The following is a 13,567-nucleotide window of genomic DNA, read 5'->3' as shown; positions in this document are numbered from 1 at the left end:
AACCTTGAATCAGAATTGATTTTCTTTTGTCTTTGCTGTGATAATGAGTATATGTAGAAATAAATCTCATATTTCTTCATTCCTATTTTCCTGAAGCCTTTGAAGATTGGTAAAAGGGGGATGTTAGCTAGATGGCAGAGTTAATAACAAGCACAGCTTCGTAGCTCTGGATTGCAGGTTAGCTATTTATATTATAGGGATGTTTGCTGTAAGCAGAAGGACACTAACTTGCAGAAAGAAAGTTTTCTGATTCCAAATATTTTACAGGCTGGTCAAAACATGATCAAACATAAAGGCTAAAGCACTCACCAAAGGTCAGAGCGCAAGTCCATTGCAAATCTCAGGAAAATACCCTTTTCACATCCAGGCAAAGGTCTTAACAACTTGACTGTGATGATTTCCTACAACCCAATTTGGAGGATTGCTGTTTCCACAAAATCCTTGATTTGAATGAAGCTATTCACACGGGAAATCCTAATCCATTAGGATTAGGCCCTGAGCCCAGACCAGACTAGAACAGAATGCTGTTCAGTGGCTTGCTAATAATTAACTGTAAATGCTTTTCTCATATGTTTGAGTAAGTTTGACTAACTCTAACACAATCAGCTCCCCTCAATGCAGGAAGTAAATGTTAGCAAAACAGTAATAATTTTATTACCAATACTGTGTTGATATTTTCCTGGTATTCCCACAAATATCTTAGGGGGTAGGCAAAGAAACAAATAGGCTTGAAAATGTAAGGTGTTTGAATAAATCATTTTCTCAAATCAGGTTATGCTCTAAATCATCTGTATTGCTTCTCCAGTTCTGGGGAAAACACAAGGGTTTAATAATTTCAAAGTACAATGTTCTTCCTTCCTGGGTACAAAGTTTCAACATCATATTTGGGAAATTATATAAAATATAAAATTATAAAAATTTCCTCTTATTCCACATTTGCAGTGCACACCTCTATCATTTTACAAAAAATGAAGACATTCAACCTGGAGTAAAGGTCTTCTGCAAGGGGAAAATATACAGGACCCACATATTATAATCACAATCAAAGCATAAAGTGATTAGAGGTGGGAAAATTAAATCTAGATTTTTAGAAATTTTCTGAAGGGCCTTGATTTTCATAGACTCATAACATGGTTTGGATTGGAAGGGACATTAAAGGTCATCTAGTTCTAGCCCTGCTGACATGGGTGGGAACACCTCCCACCAGACCTGGTTGCTCGAAGCTCCATCCAACCTGACTTTGAACACTTCCAGGGATGGGGCATCCCCAGGCAGCCTGTTGCAGAGCCTCATCACCCTCTGAGTAAAGAATGTCTTCCTTATATCTAATCTAAGTCTCCCCTCTTTTTGTTTAAAAACATTGCTCCTTGTCCTATCAATACACTCCTTGATAGTTTTTTTTTTTTTTTTTTTTTTTCCATTTTGTTTTGGTTTGGTTTGTTTTTTCCCAGTAATATCTTCCATTAATTTATTCAGCATGTTCATTGTTTTTCTACCTCTAGCCATCAAACTTTCTCCTCTTTTCCCATATATACTGATACCTACTTGGATTAGATTGTTTACAAAGTCTGCAGCTCAACAGATTTTGAAAGCTGCTGCAATTTAGAAGTTAATAGCTAGTTCTCTTGAAAGTCAAAGGCCAGAATTAAAGCTCTGTGTACCATGAGATTGTCACTGTGAGTATGGTTTTGCAAATGATTTCTGAGATACAAACAGAATATACAACAGTAACGTTTATTAAAATTTATTACATATCTTTTAAACACTTCGAAAAATGTTTTAGATTGACTTTGATATGTAGGTATGTTAGACACTTACTAAATGGAGCATTCTGGAAACTGTTTTGACAAATGATACTTCCTCCAACAATTGGCCAGCAATGGAAGCTGTGTCACTTCTAAGTGCATCTAAATTGCCCAGTACTATTAAGAAGTCATTTAAGCTTCAGCAGTGTTTTGTCTGATTCTGAAAATGAGAACTTAAAATGTATGCCTTGTCCAAACACGTAATGAAAACATTATTTTTTACTTTCTTTTTAAGCCAGTCTTCCTCCACAAACATATACACATCCCAAGCTGAAAAGAAATAAAATAGTAAATGATGATGACACGTTCTATCAAGCTACTGAGTGAAATAGTGTCAGTCTGGGTATAAGAGCTTTCTTCTAGGTCTCAAGGGGATATTAAAATAAGAATGCCCTTCTAGCAATTTATGTGATTTGTGATTCAGAAGCAACATACACAAGCTTCATAACTCAAAGAAAATCTTAGGTAATTACACAGTGATATAAAATAAGTGAAAAGAGTTTTTGATTAAACAAACCACTCAAGTGGATGGGGAACAGAATAAAACATAAAAGAACATAATAATATATATATATATTTCTATGGTAAAAGGAGTGTGAGAAAACTCCAATGGAAGTTGCTAAGTATAATTTACAAAATCATATAAACTATTGTAAATTCTTATATCTGTATATATTTCTGCAGCACATAGAACTGGTAAGTGTCAAAGCGCTGATAGGAATCAAATACAAATCCTATCTTCAGTAGCCCATATAAACTGAGCTTTTTTCCTCTGATCCATCTTGTAGCCATTTTTCTACACCTCTTCCAATGCAAACCTGTAATAAAAAGTACAGACAAATACAAAACAAGCACTGTCCAGACTCAAAGTAGTGCACTAAACAATTTAGAAGTTACTGACAGTATAAGTGTTTATAAGTGGAAGCTCAACAAATTCCTTAAACTGTCTGAAGGACAATCTATCCTTGCAAAAGTAATAATGTTCTGGTTAAATTTTGATCTTACAGTGATTCTCATTATATTGCCTCAAACTCAACCTTTCAATCTATCTTCATACACTGAGGTGGACAAAAACTAACTTATTTGTGCAAGACTACTTGTTTGTTTGTTTGTTTTTTGTTTTGTTTTTGTTTTTGTTTTTGTTTTTGTTAATGTCCTTAAACCTCCCTTTTGCTCTTATGGAAAATAGATCAATAAATAGGCAGTGACTATTGTACTGAGCAAATCCTGGCTTCCTTGGCCTCTTTATTCTTTCCATATAGCTGAGCCTTGCATTTAGATTCTAAGATTTATTAGCCAAAGGTCTTTTTTGTTCAAACACAATATCACCCTAATAGGAATCTTATTCCACAACATAGGCTTGTAGGTAGTACAAAACTCAAAATTTAAAACATGAGAAATGGTACAATTGTACTGCACTCAAAGTGAATGAATCCTCATACACTGAGCAGAAGAATTCTTCAGAATGTAGAGTGATGACATGGAAATTGGCATGGCAGCAGCTGTGCTCCCAAGGTTAAAGATTTTGTCATTAGAAATCTACAGCTATGAAAGCACAACTCCAGAGTCATCTTTCTTTTACCATTTGCAATCACTGAAGGCACAAGCAATCCAAAACCCTGCACTCTTTCAGCAGAGAGAGGAAGGTTGAAAAGAAAATATGTCTTCCAAAACACAAGAGCCAAATTTAGCAGTGATTTAATATTCAATTCAATCCAACTTCCTCACATGCTTACCTTAGAATTTAAATGCATTACTATATGCCTTGCTGGATCACATTTGCTGTCTTCGAGTTGCTACAATGGTAAAAAGCTAGAGACTGTGTAAACTCAGCAGCAGATAAGTAGCCTCCTCGATCACTGGTTGTGGACTTCCAATATCCCTTTTCTACTGTTCCTGAAAGCACACCATCTTAAGAAAGCACTTCTAATACTAAATATAAACTTTGAGTACCTGTGGGGGGAGGGAGGGAGTTATTTTAATAAACCAGTCTCTTAAGCTACAAGAGGTTTTGTGGATGTATATCAGAAAACAATGTTCTTAACAATAGTATCTGATGCAATGCAATACAGTTTGAAACAAAGGGATTGTTTATATTCAATTACAGTGAAATTGAGAACCTATCCCTAATTATCCACTGAAATGAACACAGCATGTTGTATTGTATTGTAAACAGTACTGTATATTAAATGAAGAGCCATCATTGTGTTGTTGGGCAGTAATTTTATCTGTGTTGAACTTATTTATTTAGTAGTTAAATTTAGAACTGGACTCTTTCCAGAAGTTTTCAGTATGCAATCAGCCCTAAAGTACGGCACCAGAGTAATGAATACAGTAAGACAATATGCTTTTGCTATAGCAATAAGTGAAATTCAGCACTGACATGCAAACAGGTTCAACTGAGTGTCCCTTACTTCAGCTTCATTACAGTTCAGTGTACTAATCGATAACTGAGTCAGCCATTGCTGCAGGCAGTCTGAGGAGATGAAAGTGAGAAAAAAAATACTGTTCTTGGAAGTATCATTTGCCATGGATATTAGCTCAAAGGTTCACAGTACATGCCACCAAAGCACTGACTCAGCCACTGATCTAAAAATGTCATTGGGAGAATTTATCCCATTCAGCAACTGGAAATTTCCAGCTGTCTTCAGACATCGGTCTGGCCAGAGTTTTAAGTTCAAAATGCTTACAGTGGACAGGAATTTGAGAAATACTAGATTCAGATAAATCAATAACTTATCTAGAAATCTGTTTGTATTTTAGACATGTGCTTATGAATCATTCAGATTCACCCTGAGAAAATGGAATATTATATCAATCCCAAATTTTCACCATCAGTGTTAGCTGATTGGTCAGTCCTCCCTCAAATTACAGAGTTACCTGATATTGAAAGAGTAGCTCCAGCTCCTGCTATTGTGAAAAAAACCAAGTTAGAGGAAATAAATAAAATAAAATAAAATAAAATAAAATAAAATAAAATAAAATAAAATAAAATAAAATAAAATAAAATAACCACAGAATTTCTTTTTGCATCTACTTATTCTTTTCCTTTAGTTTTTCGTTTCAAAACACTAATAGGAAAATATAATATCTGGGTAGCAGTTTAAAATAGCCTAGTAACATTTTTAAAGGACTTTCACAAAAAGATCTAACAAGCTTGCTAACTCTTCTTTAAAAGGAGCAGGGTTTTTTTTTAAGTACTTATCTGAGAGGCTGAACTAGTACCTTTGAAGTGGCAATGATGAAATCAGCAGTTGCGGTCTCAAGTTATGACTGTGCTGTTTACCACTGGGTGACTTCTGGCACCCTTCCTTGCACTCTGCTTCTATTGTGGCCTCACCCAGCTTTTGCAAGGGTCATACTGTCTCATGTGTTGGAAAATGTTACTTTGCTGCAAATACACAAGAATACTCATAGCTTTTTAACTAATAAATGAGGCAAACTACCAAAACAGAAAGAAGAAAGCTTGGAGTGATAGCTTTAGTCCACCTTATGTGGCTCTGTCCTCATCATATCCTCCTTTCAGGTATTTATATATATCAGTAAGATCCTCCCTTAGCCTTCTCTTCTCTAGGCTGAATAGTCCCAACTCTCTCAGCCTCTGATTTTGAGAGGTGCTACATTCCCTTCACCATGTTTACGGCCCTTCAATGGACTCTCTCCAGTATGTGCAGGCCTCTCTTGTACAGGGAAGTCTGGAACTGGACTCCAGGTATGGCCAAACCCGTGCTGAATAGGAAAGATCATGTCCTCAACCTTTTGGCACATCTCTGGCAGTACTTTTCCTAATGCAGCAGGAAAGCATTAGTCTTCTTTGTGGAATGGGCACACCTCTGGCTAATGTTCAAGTCGATGTTCACCATTTCTCCAGCTTGTCCTTGTCCCTCTGGATGGCAGCACCTGCCTCTAGCATAACAGCTACTCTTCCCAGCTTTGTGTCATCTGAAAACTTGCTGAGGATATTTTTTGCCCTATGATTCAGATCATTAATGAGGATATTTAATAGGACTGGACCCAGTATTGACCCCTACAGTACATCACTAGTTGCTGCCCTCCAAATAGACTTGGCATCACTGAAACATGCCTCGTTTTAACATCTTTAACAAATATAAAAAGTTATAAAGATTGAGGGCACTCCTACCCCTGACAACTGCCCACTTCCCTGAAGATGGGGAGAGTCAAGACTGGGACATTGACCAGTCCAGTTTGGTAGGTCCAGTTTGCTTGGAGTCCATGGCCCAGGAGGGCAAGGCTGTGGCAAAGACACCAGCATCTTACGATTTCACTGCTGCAAAGACTACCATCCTTGGGGAGACCAAAATAGGACCCTGAGCTACAGGGAGAAGTGGGGATGGGGAGAGGCTACAGGTGGGAAACTCTGAGTCCCCTCAAGATCCTGACCCCCCCCTCCCCCCCCCAAAAAAAAAAATAAAAACAAAATAAAAAGCATAGAGACTGAATTTTGTGCTAGTCATTTTGATATTTATTTATAATCTATATTTGGAAGAACACTATGGAGTCCACAGTCTTTAGCATGATTGCCCTATGATACAATTGGGGGGTGTAAAAGTGATATTATCATATTTTATAGACAGAAACATGAGAGAAAAAGATATTCCATAAAATGGGAGATTTTAATCCCTACGTTATGTGCCACTTGGCAACGTGCTATTTGTGTCATCATCATTTCGGGCCGAGTGGAGCTGATGCAATACAATTGACAGGCTGAGGATTGTTGTGCTAAATTCTATCAATACCTACTACCACAGTGATTCCCTGTAACCCAGTGGGTAAACATTTGTGCCAGAACAGTTCTTTTTGGAGGAAAGAAGACCACAGGGCTTTTGTGCTCACTGTTATTTAATACTACAAAAGATGTGAGACTGTGGTTATTTTAAATATGTTCCTGTTCTATTCCCAAGTAGACAAATCCTCTTTTGAGGTTTGTGGTGTAAAAGCACAAGTTCAAACTTGTGCACAGGTTTGATGACCCTTCCCTATTGAGAATTGACTATGGCAAAAAATCGTCTTATACTTGAGTTCTTTCCTGAATGTAGATTATACTTCCATCTTCAGAAGGATGATGTACTTCATGTATTTAGTTACCTGTTAGATGGGAAAATAAAGAAGACGATATTATTAACCTGATGGAGTCAAAACAATCAAAACACCAATTCAGTGTTCAGATAGATTGTTCATTATACTTAACCCAACTGTTTGTTTTTGCTTGTTCTGTGGATTTTTTATTTTTTTTTTTTACTATAGGCCAATCACTGTCACCTATCTGCCTCTTGTCATTATGTGCCTTGAATAAACTGAATCACATAAATCACAATTCTTTAATTTGAAAGACAGTTCTCCTTTTCCAATGATCTTCAATGTAGAGTCTGGTAGAGTTCAGCAATATGAGGAAACATAATGCAGCATGTAACTTTCTCATTTTGTTTTGTTTTCATTTTCATAGTTGAAGAATATTTCTTGAAATTGATTTTCATTGTTTATCTTGTTCTCACTTAAAAAGAGACAGGACCACCTGAATATAGATAACAGGAAGGGAAATGAGTTTTTGTAACTTCTATTTTAAGTACAAACATTACTTTCCATAGTCAAAATCTTTAAAAGGTATTGATGGTATCTTGACTGCATTTGTTTTATTTCTCCTAAATTCAATTTACAGGAAATTTTCTACTGCAACAAGGAACAGAAGAAATATAGAGATGAACTGTATAACAGTATTAAGCTTCTCCCATTTTGATCACTTGCCAGTGTTTCACCTGAGTATAAAATGAAGATTCCAATCTATCAACAATTGCAACATAGAATTTTGTGATTTGTTTGAAATAAAATAAAAACAATCAGCAATGCTGGAACAGAGAATGGTGGAAGGGGACTTGTTTTGTGTCTATTGGATTAATCTAACAGAGAAGTGAATATTCTTAAACAGCTACAGAAAGTTATAGCTTCTCATACAAAATTCTACTATTAGAGTGAAGCAGACACATTACATAATACACCAGTAAGCCAGCTCTCCTGATATTCTTGACTGGGAGTCCTGTAGGTTCTTCTCTTGTCTGAAAAGAGTGTCATAAAAGAGGGAAAAGGATGAAAATGAGGCATTCAGCCTGGGTGTTCCTCTTGGCTCCTACCCAGCTGGGCAGCTGAACTCCACCACAACTGTTCTCTCATACCCCCTCCTCAAAGGAGAAAGGGAAGAAAATATGATGGAAAGGGTTCAAGGGCTGAGATAAGGACAGGGAGTTCACTCAACAATTATAGTCACAGCCAAAACAGACTCAACATGGGGAGATTAAATTGATTTCTTTCCTATCACTAGCAGACTAGCACAGTGATAAACTAAAAGCAAATGAAAAGCACCTTCCCCTCCATCCACCCTCTTCCACTTCTCCCCCTAAGAAGTGCAGGTGACCAGGCAATGGGGGCTGTTGTCAGTCCCTGACACTTCATCTCCTTCACAGTCCCTCTCTGCCCTTGCTCCTCGTGGTGTCACTCCCACGGGATGCTGTCCTTCCCAAACTGAGCCTGTGGGGGCTGCCTACAGGCAGCAGCTCTTCAAGAACTGCTCCCTCCACAGGGTCCATCCATCAGGAGCAAACTGCTCCAGAATGGGAGCAACTAGGTCCTTCAGTACTAGTTAAAGCCTTCTCATTGTGGCATAAGTTCTTAATTAGAAATGTAGATGACATCAGAGATAAAACTTAAATGGCCAACTTTTGATATAAATACTCCATTAGGACTGATCTCTGTCTATTTAAAGTCCAGTTGACCTTTGAACATACACCTCACCTCAGATTTAGAAAAACTTCAAATCTATTTATTTTTTTCCAGCTTTAATCTTCAAGTGCTCTGCTCCCTAATATGGGGTGAGATGTTACTCACTTATGTTCCTGTATAAATTGTAGTTGAAAATGTAACGGAATATCAAATCTGTCACTAGGTGTGAAGAGAAAAAAATAACTTTGGGGATCCATGACCATTTGAAATCAGCGCTTTCATTTGCACTGGTCACTACCTGGTGACTACTTGTTCTGCAGGCATCATAGGCCAAATTAAACCAATGATTTACTGTGAAATCTCCGTGTCCCATTACCCCAACTCCCTGAAAAAGTCAAAGGTTTTATTTTATTAATTGGGTTTATGGAAATGAAATACAGTTACATCAGGAAAATTCCTGACCTCTTGCTGTATCTTTTTGAGAACTGCTTTTTTAATGACCATTCTTATTAGTTGGATATCTGAAAAACAGATGTTTTAGTACAGTTCCTGGATCCCTGATGTTCATTTTGCCTGCTAATAATTCTTATTGCCACCCATCAACAGATAATAGACTCAGTATAGAGTAACAAGATTAAACCGAGTGTTTGACTAAAGTCAGTGCCTGTTCTCTGCCAGTGCCAGATAACTTATCTGATCATTTTAGGAAATTTTACTTTGTTGACTATGTTACAGCACATACTGAACATGACCCCATTAAAACACCTATGGTATTAGCAATAATATACAAATGTGTGAACATGGAAATTGAGGATTTGGTACTTTGTTCTACCAACCCTGCTGTCATGGCAGCAGTCTTTCATAGAAGACCAGGGTAGACAGCATAATAACTCTCAAGTCACATCCACATAATTCATCTCAATGGTCAAAATTTTCAGTCCCTGTAAATCAAAGTAATTCAGTTGTGAAGGTGATGTGAATCAGTTCAGTTAGCTTCTATTTTTCACTTTCTTTTGTCCTGTTCAGAAGTTGGAATTATAGTTTGTAAATCCATATAGCATAATAGCTGTGGAGAACCACACCTTTCAAACATTCTTTCCGATAGGATGCTCAAAATGTTTTCCTATTTTTTCAATAGTTTGTTCTTAAGCTTGAACTGCTTGAGATGGATCCCAGACAAAAACCTAGAACCGTATTTTTTTAAAACAATTTCAGAATATGTGTAGTTTTTTCCCTGACTACCACAATATAGCTCCTTCTTTGTCCCCTTCATCCCACAGGTGGTTTGATCTAATGGTGCTAATCTCTCATTTCAGGGATGAAAAATCAAGACCAAAAGTAATAGGGTCTTTGTTGTTAACACAGTTGATTCTATATTTTTTGATTAACTGGTGGATTAGCAGATAGTTAACATAAAATCAAAGCTAACTCAGATTAATGTAGATACAGACTAAACTCATAATCAGTTCCAGCTACAAATATTGAAGGTATATATGTGAGCCTAAGACTAAAAGAGTCCTCAGGTATTTACTGGAGTTTTACTTTAAGAACTACTATTGCTAAGGGTGGAAGAGGTATCTGTGATTGCCCTGATGAATTGCCTCCCTGACTGTATAAATAGCACACTCTTTACAATATTAATTGCAGAAGGATCCAGGAATAGTAAATAGAGGTTTTATTCTATAAATCAGTTTGACATAATAGGGCTTTCTTGAAACATATCCATCAGTGATGATCAGAAAATTAATTAATATCAGAGAAAGGAAATTAAAAGGGAAGACATCCTGGAAGATTGTTCAGATTTCCAAAGGAGCTTATTAACAAAGATATATTTATGTTGTCAAAACCCTTTTTTCAGCCATCTTTCTTCAGGATTTGTACAAGGTACATATGAATAGAACCACTGCCATTTACAGGAGGGCTGAAGACATATGGCAAATCTCTTAACCCCATAGCTCTCTAAATTCACTATGAGATTGCACATATTCCAATAACTGTCTGGGCCATAAACCCTTGTATGAGGCAAATTTAAAGATCCTTAAAGGTTTGTATAAGACTCTACTACCTCTTACATACTATGTGATAGCTAATAACGTGTTTTTAATGTAAATCTAATTGAAGAAATATCCACATTATATGCAGATTTTGCCAGAACAGAATCCAAACTCACCAAGGCAACATTAGACAGTTTTTCTCTTTGGGTGGAGTATATTCCACTGAGTATTAGCTGTCTGAAAGAGAGGCCTCAAGTTCAAATGAAATATCCATTTTCCTAGAGATATGGTTGCCTGGAGATGGAGGTCAATGTATCCAATGTAAGGTAAGGTCAATGTAAGCTTCTACCTTCAGTCAGAGGAAGTGCCTTCTGGGATTTCTATTTCTTATTCTTTGTGATGACATCTTACCTCGTACAACTGCACCCTTTTCACCTGGCACTACCTCAACAGAGTACCATTATGACATTTTACTGCACTGAGGTCACCCCCGAGCCTTCTCTTTTTTAGGCTGAATATCCCCAGATCTCTCAGCCTTTCTACATAGGAGAGGTACTCCATTCCTCTGGTCATCTTTGTGGCCCTCCTCTGCATCTGTTCTAACAGCCCCATATCCTTCTTGCGCTGGGGGCCCCAGACCTGGACACAGCACTCCAGATGGGGCCTCACAAGGGCAGAACACAGGGAGACAATCTCCTCCCTTGACCACTCCTCTGTTGCTGCAGCCCAGGGCGCAGTTGGCCTTTTGGGCTGCAAGTGCACATTTCTAGCTCATGTCAAGCTTTTTGTCCACCAGAACCCCCAAGTCCTTCTCTGCAGGGCTGCTCTCAATAAGTTCTTCTCCTAGTCAGCACTCATGTCTGGGATTTCCCTGACCCAAGTGCTGCACCTTGCACTTAGACTTGTTGAACCTCATTAGGTTCATGTGGGCACATTACTTAAACTTGTCCAGGTCCCTTTGGATGACATCTCTTCCTTCTGTTGTATCAATTGCACCACTCAGCTTCGTGTCATCTGCAAATTGCTGAGGGTGCGCTTGATTCCACTGTCTATGTCATTAATGCTTATTGCTTTATTATTTGGTCTATGAGGCTAATGATTTTGAAAATTAACAGATGTTATACCTAGTATTTTGGCAGCTAGGACTTAGGCAGCTAAACCAACCATTTCTTAGAGAAGTCTAAATCCAAACCTGGAATTATTGCTGATAGATAGCAACCAGGAGAATTCCAGGAGAAAAAAAAAAATGTTTTTACTATTGCAGGTTAGGTTTAGCCAAGTTTTACCCACTACAGTCCTGTTGACCTATAGCTGTTGTGCAAGTTTCAAGGGTCTCATAAGAGAAGGGGAGAAAGACAGTTCTCGACTGAGAGTGACAGCTTCTGTGAAGGCTATGTACTGCTTGGGCTGACTGTTACTTAGGTACTCATGGGTATACCTAAGATGGCTCATATTTATGAGCCATAGTCTTTAAGTTTCTTTGAAGGCTTGGCCTTATGCTTATCACTATGTAATATTAAAGTGCAAAATAAACCATGCATATAATATTATTTCCTTCTGTAAAATGAAAATAAAATTGCAAGCTTTGAAAATTTTAACCTAGCGAAAATTTATTTAAAAATAAATTTATATTTCTGCACCAAAATGCAGAGCATTGGCACTTGTTACAATAAAACTGTAATCCAGCCAGCTAGCTCCTAAAGGCATCCCTAGCCAAGACACCACACCCTTATTCCCTTTTCTGTACATTAGGCACAGAGCAATCTGAAAGTCAACAGATGCAGCTGCACAGGAGACTCAGTGAAGAGCTTCCTCGACTACCAGAATCCTTCTGTTTCTGTACTCAGCAGCTTCAGCTCAGGTTCTCATTCTGAGTTATAACTCTTAGCAAGTAAGCTCTTGCGTTCTTCATCAGTTACTGAATTGGTTTACACTTCAGTGCCATACAAAACATATTGCAATCTCTTTTAAACAGCTGTATCACATGGATCTCAGCAGCACAAGTAGCATCTGAGATGGTCATAATCACCTACCAGAAAGAAATTTTTAAAAGCTGTGTTGACCATCTCCAAATGTAACTGAGTAAAAGCATCTGGATAGCTAACAGACTCCATTAATCTGTAAACAGTAATTACTACCCATTCAGATAACAGAATGTTAATTGCAAGAATGAATGTTAATGTGATCTATAATTAATCTAACAGGATGCTAAAAACACACATACATTTGGAAAGTGAAAGTAAGTAATTCATGCCTTTAATTATCTATGTATATTTGAGCTGTTATAAGTGAGAGAGAAATGCAGATTATAAAACCCAGAAGAACCCTTAATTTTCTCTAGTCTCTTGAGCAACAAGCTATATATCTGTGTTAATGTGGGGAAACAATATTCTTGCCTACAGCAGAATGTGATCCGAGGAGGTAGAAATGATATCAGAGTCCTATTACCTGTCAACAATAGTTCTGTTTACATTACTCTATGAAATACAGTATTTACACTTCTGTAACTAAAATTTGTTGCTCATTCTGACAAATTTCAACTGCAGAAAAAGTGGCCATCTCACTTAAACTGAACTGTGAAAGAAGCACAGACATGATAAAATAGCATCTCTCTAATCTTCATGGGTGGTGTACACAAAGACGCTACAGCTTATGCTGCCTTATGGAATATACCTAAACCTCTCGAAAGGAATTGTGTGAATGTATTTCTATTCATTTTAGAAAGAGTGAAATTATGAAGGGATGTATTACAGAAAGGTTGACCCATTTTATTTTAGAGAAAGAATGATCATACCATCTTCTTTATGAGGATCATATGAGGTAAGACAAAGAGTTTTTTGCTTCCAAAACAACAGCTGTGAGTGTGGGGGAAAGGAGTCACACTGAAAGGGTGCAGTATCAGTCTGTAAAATCAGGTGTGGCATGGAGAAAGTGAATAGGGAAAAATAGAAATTTTTCAGCATTAATGGATTTCTAAGAAATGAAACTTTCTGACAGGGATTAGACAAATTATAGAGGCAAATATTTATCACATGC

This window comes from Aythya fuligula, chromosome 2 (genome assembly GCF_009819795.1).
Source record: "Aythya fuligula isolate bAytFul2 chromosome 2, bAytFul2.pri, whole genome shotgun sequence".
Taxonomy (NCBI): domain Eukaryota; kingdom Metazoa; phylum Chordata; class Aves; order Anseriformes; family Anatidae; genus Aythya; species Aythya fuligula.
Note: the sequence above shows the minus strand (reverse complement) of the source record.